This window comes from Triticum aestivum, chromosome 4A, assembly GCF_018294505.1.
Source record: "Triticum aestivum cultivar Chinese Spring chromosome 4A, IWGSC CS RefSeq v2.1, whole genome shotgun sequence".
Classification (NCBI taxonomy): Eukaryota; Viridiplantae; Streptophyta; class Magnoliopsida; order Poales; family Poaceae; genus Triticum; species Triticum aestivum.
In genome coordinates, this window is record NC_057803.1 from 512,454,222 (window position 1) to 512,466,934 (window position 12,713).

Consider the following 12,713-nt stretch of genomic DNA (forward strand, 5'->3'; position numbering starts at 1 on the left):
GAAACTGTTTGTTTGAGTTGTAATAACGAAATTGAACTATTTATTTTGATTTATTTTGTTTGTGTTTGATCTTTTTGTTTCTGTTTTGAAATGCATATGTTGTTTGTGTGAGAGTCACGCGCGCTGCTGGAGCTGCGCGCGTGCTGCATTTTAGCGCGACTGCTGGAGCCAGCGTTGCACACCGCGCCAAACCAGACGATAGGCGCGCGGCAAAGTAGTTTTTAGCGCGCGACGCGTTCGACGGCTGTTGGAGATGCTCTAAGGCGATGGTCAACCAAGAGCTTAATTGGAAGACAGAAGAGGTGTATACATCCCATCATGCATTTTTCAGACCGTGGATTGATCCTATCATGTCCATTCTTCTCAAGTTCATTGCAAGCAGCACTGCACCTTGAGAAAATAGATACTAATGTCAAAAACCCTTTTATATTATGAGACGAAAGGAGTAGATAGCTAGCCAGGCTGCAAGGTCTACCGTTCGCCTCGCCGCTGATTAGAGCAAGATTCCGGCCAAGCATGGAGCAAGAGCCTGATCTGCCCGGAGAAGTGCCTCTGCTCGGAAGAAGCCGAGAAGTGATCCGGCCCACTGAAGCGGGTGCGGCCAGAAAAGAGGTCGCTTAACTATTACTAGATCGGCAACGCGCCTTGACGCGAGGGTGCCGGTCCAACCGATATGCCAAGCGATGGAAGATCAAACCGCATGATGCATCAGTAGGAAGCAAGTTTAGCACATGTAAAATGTCAACAACTGATTTTCTGGTTCATGAGAAAGAATAAACATTCCAGAAGAGTAACATCATCGAGTTCAACAAAATCATGAGATTGTAAAAATTAATCCACCCCAGAAGTAGCGCAACATCAAGTTCAATGCATTCATGAGATTACAAAAACAAATTAGCTCACATTAAGTTCAGTTATACGAGTAGGAACATAAGAGAGCAAAAGCTACCACAACGGCAATGGAGGCTCTTGGTTCAATTGCCTCCATGAGTGCTATTCCATTATGATGACCACATAATGGTTTTGTATAGAAAATGCACTTGTGATTTCCCTCTAAAACGTATGTACAATGAGCGATGGTATCCCTTCTAATCTTGAAGGCGATCGCCTTCGCCAACGGATGGATCAAGGCGCCCCTCATCTGCTGAGCTCCGGTCGAGCTCTCCTCCTTCCTCTTCCAGCGAGAGACATGACTTGCTTCCATTCTATAGAGATTGTTGTAAAGCATTCATTTCTTCAGAGATCTTTATATAGTAGAGTCACCAGCTGCTCTACATTCACGATAGCATCTGGTTCTGTATTAAACTAAAGGCCCTGACATTTGTTAAGCTTGTGAGCAGCTCCCACAGTTCAAGATCAATCAATCAAGAATTTGGGGGAAAGCTAAATGGCATCGGTACCAGCAACTACAAATTTCAACCAAGTAGGCAAGAATCTACACATAAGATGTCACAAATATAGCAATTTTCCTCAATTGCTTCATTTGTAATAGAACACAAGAGGTTTACAGTTATATAACTCTGGCCAGTTATGATGAATAGATGTACATTAGATGCTTTAAGGTCCAAGTTTTTCTGGTTGGAGCACCGAATGCTCACAGAATGAAAGAAAGAAGAGAAAATGCATGGTGTCTTTATTTCTTATCTTCTAGGTCTAATTGACAGTTCACTGATTGTTGCTAAACCGTACCAGTAACTATTCTACTTACCAAGTACATAACCTTTCAGTATCTCCCTAATGTTGCACTTTGCTACTCGAAAGGTTAAAAGAACAAGGGAATCAAACTGCAAGTAAACATAGCTCTCCTAGCGATAGAAATATACTATCAAATCTAAGGGTGTACTACATTTGAAAGCATAGTTTCATGATAAGAGAAGTGAAAAAATGAAAGAAATATATGTAAAGAAAATTGAGTATACCTTCCCCTGAAGGTATCCATCTCCCTGAAATTAGTCCCAAAGAGTTGGTTCAATAAGGTACTCTTTCCTGCTCAAAATAGGAATATGATTAATCTTATGTCAACTAAATTCTGAAGTACGTACTGTCGATTTGTGATAAAGGGCAGGAAGTCCACAACTCACACTTATCATCCAAGAATACATGTTTAAGTTCAGTATTATACTATCAGTGAAATGATGAAAATACGCATTTTCCAGTTAAATGTCAGAGAAGACTAACAAATAACCCCCAGGAGAAAGGATATACAGTGCAATTATAATTAATTGTTCATCAGTGGACTCTGATTCTTAGATGTCACTCGTGTTAGCAAGTGAAGGGCTTCAAAATAGATATGCACGGACACACTACTTTTACAATAAACACATGCCACCAAGTCGGGGTTGCAAGGATCAATGTAAATGTAGCATTAATCACCAAAAACAAATTTAGCACCAACAATGTATGAAGTCTGTCCAAAACCATGATATACTTGTAGGCAAAAATAGTGAGGCTGCGGTCGATCCACATGCAGCTGCAAATATAACCAGTGTGCCTCACTATAGAAACGGTGAGTGTAGAATTTTGTCATTGACATTAGAAGTTAAAAGAAAAGGACCGCATCCAGAAACAAAATCACCATAATTGTTGAATAAAGAGTTGAGGAAATCCGCAAAAACATGATTCTCGCTTGAATGTAACCTACTTCTAGTAATGTGATTCCAGTCTGTAAATACTATGGATTTACTGAAAGTTCTAAGCCTCTAATTATTATTTACAAAGTTACCACCTGATTATCAGTTTGGACAAAGTTGCATGATGAATACATATCAAACAAATACTCCTACTCCTAGATTGTCACATGACCTGTTATTAAAGATGAGGTGTGTATACCAGAGAAAAATCATGTAAAAAACATTAACCCATACAGGAAGCAACATAAACTTACATTGTTCTGTGTTTAACCTGATTGAGTGAATAAAAAAACACTGTATGCCTCTGTCTTTTAGCAGCCTCTGCAATTCATCAAAACTACACCAATATAAAAAGTAAGAATAGCAGTGTAACATGGTTCTATATTCCAAAGAAGTATGCATCACGATCACTATACAATTGTGTATAAAGAAACACCATGCAACGACAAAAACAGTAAACATTTGGAAATAAGATACATGGCACACACATGCATAATTACTGTGTCTGAATTATCAAGAAATACTATGCAACTACACACATAGTAAACATTTGGAAATTAGAAATACAACAAACCCATGCATAAATGATGTATATGAATTCTCGACCTTACAGTAGTTGGTATGCCCTCTATACATTTGCTTTCTACTCATCAACAATTCACATATAATTAGCCTCTAGTATCAACCTACAAAATCAGTCTACGTGGCTGACGGCGCTGATCATCTGGTTTTACTTTTAAAATAGAACTGAAGATTTTTTTCGTCCTTGCAATTTGTAAAAACTACAGTATTGCGATCACTTTCTAAAAAATAGCGTATGCAGAAATGAAAATGAATCATGACTAACTATTGGCATATAGCGAGACACTGGCACATGAATGAATCATCCGACTCTGTTCAGCGATTATTTGCCACACTTTCTCATTAGTCATTACTAACACAACCTAAACAGCACATGCAGAGATGATGTTGCCGGTGCAAGAAAAAAGCGAATCAAATTTGCATTTATCCTGCAACAGTGTTATAAACTACACATATTTGTCCTGCCAACAACAATAAGCAATAACAGCAAAAATGCAATTCGTTTAGGGGAACAATGCAATGCAAATTTAATGGCCTGATTAACATTTATAATATGATAAATCATGCAACAATAGTTATGGGACGACACTCAGCTCCATAAGATGATGAGACTAATGGTTTTCTTATGTTTCTCTCCATGATGGTGATGATGAAGAAGAAGAAGAAGAAGAAGAAGAAGAAGAACACACCTCTTACTCTCTTGCATATGACCTCCTTGTAAGAATCATTGAAGAGCCCGAGAAGCTCGTCGACGGCGGGGAAAACGGGTGGCGCAGCATTGAGCAGGGGCGGCGACGACAGCCAGACCACCTCGAGCACCACGGTCCAGAAGCCAAGAGCATGAGCAGACCAAAATCAGAATGGATTAACCAGGAAACCCTAGACAGATCCCTAAAAAACAACAAAGCCCTTGATGAGCACATACACATCACAAAGAGAAAGACAAACAAGGGAGCAAATAATCACCTCAGCCATCTCAGAAGCCCACTCGGTGTGCTCCCTCTCCGGTCGACCCGCAAGACAGCCCCAGCGCCACACCACCGTCCCAACCATGAAACAGACAGAGAAGGAAGATGGTAAAAAACAAGCGAAATAAAATATAGGAACGATGAGCGAAAGGAAAGCCACCTGAAGAACGGTTCCTGCTCGGAGTTTCCTTTTGTTAACATGGTTCTTGACAATGGTGGGAGGCACAAATGACATAATGATTTGGATAGATTAGTCAAGGGTAGTGAGGGCCAATAAAAGAGTGTTATTACAATACTTAGTTCACAATTCAATTGCAAGTTGCAACTGGAAATGTGCAATCCTATGTCTTACACTATAAAACATTCCACTTTGCTTCTCATTTAGTTTTGTGTTTACAGTGATACTAATTGTGCTCCCTGCTCGCCCCAGATGAATATATGCAAAATAGTTGTCTGTGGCGGTTTTTCTTTTGGTTTACACAAGCAATAAAGAGCAATTAGACATGACACTTCTTTCCCAGCCTTGATTATTTGCTTCCTGTGCATGCCTTATAGTATTAAATATTAAATACATGGTTCATCAGGGGCATATAGATAGATGTGTTCATCAGGCATGTCCTAAATGAAACGGAGCAATGTTGGATATAAACAACAAATATAAAAAAATACTCAGCTCCAATACAAACATTAACCAGCCTAAAGACGATGTTATTAGAAACAGGACACTGTGGTTTCTGCTGGTTTATCAACAAATTAAAACAAGACATTCAACCGACAACTTGCTGGGAGCGAGTCTTCTAGCATAACAATGTGCAACTTACTCTTAACCAGATGAAATCAAGGTCCAACAACAAACAATAAAAGATCAAGAACAACTTTTATGCAATAAAGATATGAAAGAGAAGAAATCTTTACATAAGACAGCTATAAACACTCGAGCACAAATAAGCAACACCTTTAAATACAAATAAAAGGGGTTAAGGGTTCATTGCATAGTGGGCTCAGATTCGCCTTTCCTCGATCATATAACCTATCCCCATCATCTCTTATCACCAGATCAATCAGTTTATACAATGGAGCTGCCCTGGTTATCACTCAACAAGAATGACCATCCAAGGACAGATCAATAGGTATCACAGGATCAAGAAGGATTCTAGAGACAAGAGGGAGGATCCAACTTGATACCCACAGGTGCCTTGATTGCTCAAAAGCATACTTATTTCAGCCACGGTTAATCATCATTGCCCTAGCACGAACACCATTGATCAATTTAGCAAATCCAGGAGCATAGCTACAGGACCAGGGCACCCACATGTAACCCAGAGCATCGCACGAGCTCCTATGATAGCAACTGAACATGAACAGCAGCCTGCAAACCCTAGAATAGCATGGATCCACTACTACAGAGCTCAAGTACGAACCGATGCATGAGTAGGGCATAGAGCAACAACCATACGAGCACCACATGAACATAGCCACGACCTTGTCCCATACAGTAGCCGAAGTAGAGGAGCAGGAGGAAGACGGAGCTCACCAAGGGTGGTTGTAGCCGAGGAGAGAGGCGGCTAGGTCATCTCCACGAGAGCGGGGACGCAATTTATACGCGCAAGCGTGAAATGACGAAAATGCCCCCGACGGGGCAGGCTATTTACATGCGGTGGCACGGTCGAGGTGAAACTATTCATTCCTACAGTACCAGGATCTGATCCAACAAGCGAGGTCGTTCCAGGGGTTGATCTGACGGCCCAGATCGCATCAAGCAGCCAGATCCAACGGCCAGGAATCCAAATCGCTGAGGAGGCTTGTAGGAACATCCTTCTCTTCTTTCTGGATGGATTCTCGATAAATAAGCAACACCTTTAAATACAATAAAGAGGGTTCAGGGTTCATTGCATAGTGGGCTCAAATTCGCCTTTCCTCGATCATATAGCCTACCCCGTCATCTCTTATCACCAGATCAATCTGTTTATACAGGGTAGCTACCCTGGTTATCACTCAACAAGAATGACCATCCAAGGGCAGAACAACAAGTATCACATGATCAAAAAGGATTCTAGAGACAAGAGGGAGGATCCAACTTGATACCCACCGATGCCTCGATTGCTCAAAGGCACACTTATTTCAGCCAATGTTAATCATCATCGCCCTAGCACTAACACCACTGGTCAATTTAGCAAATCCAGGAGCATAGCTATACGACATCCACATGTAAACCAAATCATTACAGGAGCTCCTATGATAGCAACCAAACATGAACAACATCCTGCAAACCCTAGAATAGCATGCATCCACAACTACAGAGCTCAGGTAGGGACCGATGCATGAGTAGGTCATAGAGCATCAACCAGACAAGCACCACATCAATATAGCCACGACCATGTCCAATATAGTAGCCGAAGCAGATGAGCAGGAGGAAGATGAAGCTCACCGAGGGAGGTTGTAGCTGAGGCAGTACTCAGTGGGCACCAGGGTCGCGCCTGAACGCCGTCCAACCGGCAAGGAACCGCTTCCTACACTGCACATCCACCACGCGACCGCGTCGGAGTTGTGCCTTGCACCGTCCCGCCGACGAGCACGAACGCCATGGTCACATAACTCTCCTTGAAAACCACATACATATGCACACATGCTCTCATCTATTAGTATAGTAATATATACATAGAAATTGCTAGTTGCTTCAAACCAAAAAAACTTAATTCATGCATTCATTGCCCTTTTTCACACAGAATAATGCATCAAATCCTATGACTCAGAAGTTGTTGATCATAGCAGGCCATGTCGCTCGTCTTGACACCAACGTGTGTTGTTAATGAGACCAAAAACTATGTTAAATGACAATGGCCAAAATCAGGTACATGTTGGTAACAGCAAATAACATGATTGGTAAGCTACATCAGTAAAATAACCACAGAATATCTGTTGCACGCTACCATGTATTTCTGAATCACAATGAGTTCACAAATTTTGTGCACAGGAGATGGCAAAGGAGCATCCACTTGTTTTCAGTTACTTATGAGTGGAACCACCGGCTTCTTCAACGATCGGGAATCATAATGGTAGCAAATCAGCAGCAAACCAAGCAGCTGCACTACAACTACACCTGCTTATACATCATTAAAACCTGACAACCAGGTGTTGTATATCTGACTACACCCCACTTAAAACCTGACAACTCCGCTTTATTAAACACAACAACCATGTATTTATAAAAAAATGGCAATCACCCCCTTGTCACGGATAGCAAAGTATATTCGCGGCAACTATGGGTTTATAAACATGGCAAGGTCATATGAAAAAACACATGACAACAAGGTATGATTAATCTGACAACCACTCAATGGTTAATATGGTCAAAACAGTAAAAAAACATGGCAACTGCTGACATGGACTATCAAATTAAACCCCCCCTTGCACTGAAATACACTCCTAAGAAATAAAAAATGGTAGTTATATTCGAAACAATTATGGTTTGTGTCTAGAGGAAACATCACAAAAAAATATCTCACTAAAACAGAAAAGGTTGGCAGTTGTGTAGTCGGCACACACCTTATTGTCTGTCCGCCTGCCCCTTGCATCCGGATCCAGCTTTCTTCCTACTTGGCATATCGACACCCCCTCCCCCTGTTTAAGAAAACACACAGAGGAGGAAGAAACACACCATGAGAGAGGGAGAGAGGGCACTTCTCACATAACCAATATGCAATTCAGGTTAGCTTCTCCCCAAGGATCAAATGCATGCATTTTGTTCAGGTAAAAAGCTACTGATGTTGCCTGGAAAAAGCAAGGTAACTATTGGCAGGAATAAGATAAGCTTGACACTATAGATAAACTACAAGACCGAGGATTCTCATGATGATAAAAATATGTTGAGATGTAGAGAAAAGGAGACAGGAAGCAGCAATGATGACACAAATAAACATATTCCATTCACGGGACTGTAAACACCAAACCGGTGACTACATCTAGTTCATCAATCAACTGGAATAAATAAAAGTAGCAGCAGCATCTCTAATCAGCAAAAAAAACTCCTAGTTCACCGTCAGACAACTGGAAAATAAAAGGCATCAGCATAGACTTGTATAGATAAACATCAGCAACGACATAGAAGGCGAGGACAAACATGCATAGATAGACAGTAGCAGCAGCCTAAAACTTGCACATAGCCTCTGAACTGAATAAGTCAGGCGGCAACATAAAGCCTGAAAATCTGCATATGGAAGAAAACAACAAGCCTAAGCCACCGTCGCCACCTCCCCTGGGGTACGGCCCCTCCCACGAGCCCATCAACAGAAACAAACTCCAGCTCGCCCCCATGCACCTAGGCACGCCCCGCCGTGGTCACCATGCTGTACAGAAGCATCACCATGCTCTCCTACGTCCTGTACATCAACGCCCCTTCCTTCGCCACACGCCGGTCGTGAACCATCCGCCCCATCAAACGCGCCTGCACCTCTCTAGCTAGCACAGTCCGCCTCACCCGCCATGGCGTGGTTCCCCCTACAAACCCCCCATCGCTCCACCACATGGCATCGATCTGCAACCGCCGCTCGCTCCCCGCCGAACCACGAGAGAGGGAAAAAAGTGCGCGAGGTACAAACAATGCATCAGGGTGGACTCACCGGAGTTGCCTGCACGCCTGCAACGGATGGGATCTAGGAGGGAGTTGCCGCCCATGCCCTTTCTTGAATCCGGTGAACCCGAGGCAGATTGATGATGACGAACAACACCTCTTTCGTGTTGATGTCGGCGGTCCAGTCGCGCCGGGCAACAAGCAGGCGGCTGCCGGAGGCGAGGTCGACCTCCACCACCGAAACCCTAGCAGGGGGAAATTGATGGGGGCGACCACAGGAGGCGAGGAAAAGTGGATCGACGCGGTAAAGCTAGTAGAGCTGCAACCGCGTGTGTGCCGGGCGGCGACGGAGCGGCCGGAATCGGCCGGCGTCCGAGGCGGCGAGCAGTGGGGATCGAGCGAGTGGCCAGGAGGGGGGACGGGAGGAAGAGGAGAGGGGCTGCGTGAGTGCGGGGGAGAGGCGGCTAGGTCATCTCCACAGGAGCGGGGACGCAATTTATACGCGCAAGCGTGAAATGACGAAAATGCCCCCGGCGGGGCAGGCTATTTACGTGCGGTGGCACGGTTGAGGTGAAACTATTCATTCCAGCAGTAACTTTTTTTTATCCGACGGACGAGGTCGTTCCAGGGGTTGATCTGACGGCCTAGATCGCATCAAGCAGCCAGATCCAACAGTCAGGAATCCAAATCGCTGAGGAGGCTTGTAGGAACATTCTTCTCTTATCTCTTGATGTGCTCGGCCAGACGTACGTACGGTTTGATGGCCGTAACGGGCTTGGGCTACCTGGCGCTCCTGGTGCCTCACAGTTATTAGCATGTAAGCCCTCAAAAAAAAGTTATTAGCATGTTACAAGCATCCAGGTAATTAATGGCATATCCTACTCTGTAAATTAGAGTTCACATTGCTTTTCTTTTACCGAGCACCAAATGAATGTTAACGAGGCTGACGACTGGGACCCTGACTATGCATTTGCTATGGCGCACACAGGATCTTGAACGACTTGGAGGACAACCTGTCCCTTAATTTCGCCCAACTGTACATCAACGCTACTGCATATTTTGTGGGAATCAGTCAGAATCTTAGGAAAAAAGTTCATGCTAAAAAGCTGTCTCCGCGCCGCTACACTGCCATTCAATCGTTTTTTCCCTTCCTATGTTTTCCTGTCATCTGCATGATTGTGGTCTTAGTGATCCTTAGTGTGCATTTACACTTACGGGCGTATGGTCTGCGTGGCGCTCTCATTGTGGCGCATAATACAGCGTGATTATGGACACACGAGCGAAATGCTGGCGGGACCCTGCGTCCATCCGTGGCAGGAAATTGATCAACTATGCCGTTGAGTTGCTGGACTCTGAATCGCAGCAAGACTACCTCTCGGGAGCAAGAATACTCGACGCCTTCATTAAGCTGGAGGCAGATGTAAGATCACTTGTTGTTCCCTCAAGGCCAAAGATTCAGAAGCTGATCGATACACTGGGGTGGAGAAGCAGCGATAGAGAGATCAGGGAGCTCGCCGCCAGGATCGTCGCCTATCTTGCAGGTGACATCCATCTAACCCAGTACCCTGGGGCAATACAGTGCATATCCTCCCTGCTCGATACCAGCCTGCCATATTGGAACAACCAACAAGGACACAATCATTGCTCAACTCAAATTAAGTTAAAAGATCCTATGAATGCTAAAGACAGATTGATTTTCAGTGTTAGGCGCATAGAGAAACGCAGAGCAAAAAAGGCTAAAACACAAGAGGGTGACGCTTAGCAAGATGAAGTGGATATCCCAATCCATGGCAGCAAAGGAGATGCCTGGAACGAGTTAATTCTGCAAGGCATGACAATTCTCGAGAAGCTCGCGGGCGACCAGCACAACTGTGGCGACTTATGCAGCACCCCTGGTCTCCTTCCCAAGATCATGGCGCCTCTTCACTCCGAGACACTAATCCAAGATATTAGTATAAATACCTGGGCAGATATTGTAAACGGATCCTTGAAAGTGGTTCACATGCTCATCCGTGCTCCTGAGTGGACAGGCAGAAGGGTGCACTCAGAAATATCTTCTAGCAAACATGCAATGAACAACCTTGGGGAAATTCTTGATGAGGGCAACGGAAATGTCGAAGAACTGCAGATGCGAGCCAAGGAAATACTGACAGAATTGGCTTTGGATATGCAAACCGATCTCAGCAGCAAAACAAAAGAAAATCTCATCTAGAAGGCACAATTTGAGGGTCTCACATCGCCCGATCCCGTTCACTCTGTATGGAGGGTTTGGGCCACCCCTCGGTGCAAGTTCTTTGCTTAGCTAGTCCTTCAAAATAGGATTTGGACATCGGATCGTCTCATACGTCGCGGATGGCCAAACTATGGCCTCTGCCCACTTTGTAAGCAATGTCAGGAGTCGGCAGCCCACCTTCTCTTCCAATGCCGCTTCACCATCCGCATTTGGAACCATATTCTTATGTGGCTTGGCATGCACCACATTTCTACGGCGATATGGCAGACGAGGACTTCGGTGAAAGACTGGTGGAACGGCAACCTTCAGATTCGCCTTGGCTCCCCTAAGGCGCTAGCCTCCTTGATGATGCTTATCTCATGGGAGATATGGACAGAGCGTAACGCTAGGGTCTTTCGAAACATGGCCATCCCTTCCATGGTCCTAATCTGTAAGATCAAAGAAGAGGTGTCTCTTTGGGCAGTGGCGGGTGCAAAGCACATGAGTGTTGTAATACCGCGAGAGTAGACATTTTATTTTGCCGCCTTGCGGCCCTTGTTCGATAACTCCTTTCTTAATCAATGAAATGGCAAATCTTTTGCCTTCTTTCAAAAAAAAGAAAAAAGAAAATCTCATCGAGAAGCAGCTGCAGTACTTCCTTACTGATGGAAAACCGGAAGAAAATGACACCAAGTTCGTCATGGAAGGGCTGAAAGTAACGGCTGGTAAAACATTGGCACTACTATCCAAGACAGCAACTATGTCTGGGCTTGTAGTGAGGGAATATGAGAACATTGTTGAATTACTTGATGCTAAGAACAAGATCATATACAGCACAATAGCAGCAGAGATCTTGGAGAATTTGTGTAGTCGTCATCAAATGGACAAGGAACATGTGAAGACTATCTTGCTGCCAAAGGTAACTGTTTCAACCCATTTATCTAATTCAAACATCTACTAGATCAGCACAACACTAACAAGTGGAAAACAGAGAACTGTAACTATACACTTAATTATATTAATTGATTTTTCGCAAAAAGAAAATATACTAATTGAAAAGTTCCCGCTGGCCCGCTGCCTCACATTTACTGGTCTCGTTTTTATTATTGCAGCTACTCACAGAGTGTGTTGAACAGCCAAATAGAACCCCCAACCGAAGCATCTCAAAGCAATGTTTCTGCATCGGGCGATGATGCAGAGCAGCAACAACTTTGTATACTGGGAAATGATGAAGAAAAAAAACTTTCGGACCACAGGAGCCAAACTAAGTTAACCGATCAAGCAAATGAGGAGCAAACTGCTATGATGGAACTGCAAGAGGCGTTTTTATCTCTTACTTTGGCGATATGCAGCGAACTGATCAGTGCAGATGACTTCAATGTCGTGGCTCTAACGATCGTCCCAGCAGAAGGTGTATTTGTGGCGAAGCTCAAGACTATAGTAGAAGAGAACTGTGAGGCCACGGCTAACAGCCTAAGAATCGTCAAGCTTTGCGGTCGGATTGCTGTTACAGTGATGCGGCACGGCCAGTACAGCGCGCACTTCAAGAATCAGAAATTCATGGAGACACTGTCCAAGGCTCCGGGAATCATGTCTAGCCTTGAAAGCTACATGCTCTTCGCTGGGACTGATTGTGGAGCGAAGAAGACCGCCAGGCCCCTCCTCTCTTGATCTTGTGAAGGAGGCACAAGCGTTGGTTGCTTAAAAATGTATTTTTGATCGTGATTTTCTACCATTGTTTTTTTTTATGA

General features: G+C 44.0%; 1 long non-coding RNA gene across 1 annotated transcript; it reads right to left on the reverse strand.

Annotated features, from left to right (window-relative positions):
- Positions 1-2,879: 2,879 nt before the first annotated feature.
- LOC123082172 (uncharacterized) lies at positions 2,880-4,391 on the reverse strand. Its single transcript, XR_006438967.1, has 3 exons — positions 4,179-4,391; positions 3,902-4,103; positions 2,880-2,967 (listed from the first exon to the last, which is right to left on the reverse strand). It is a non-coding gene; the product is annotated as an uncharacterized lncRNA (long non-coding RNA).
- Between the last annotated feature and the right edge of the window lie 8,322 nt (positions 4,392-12,713).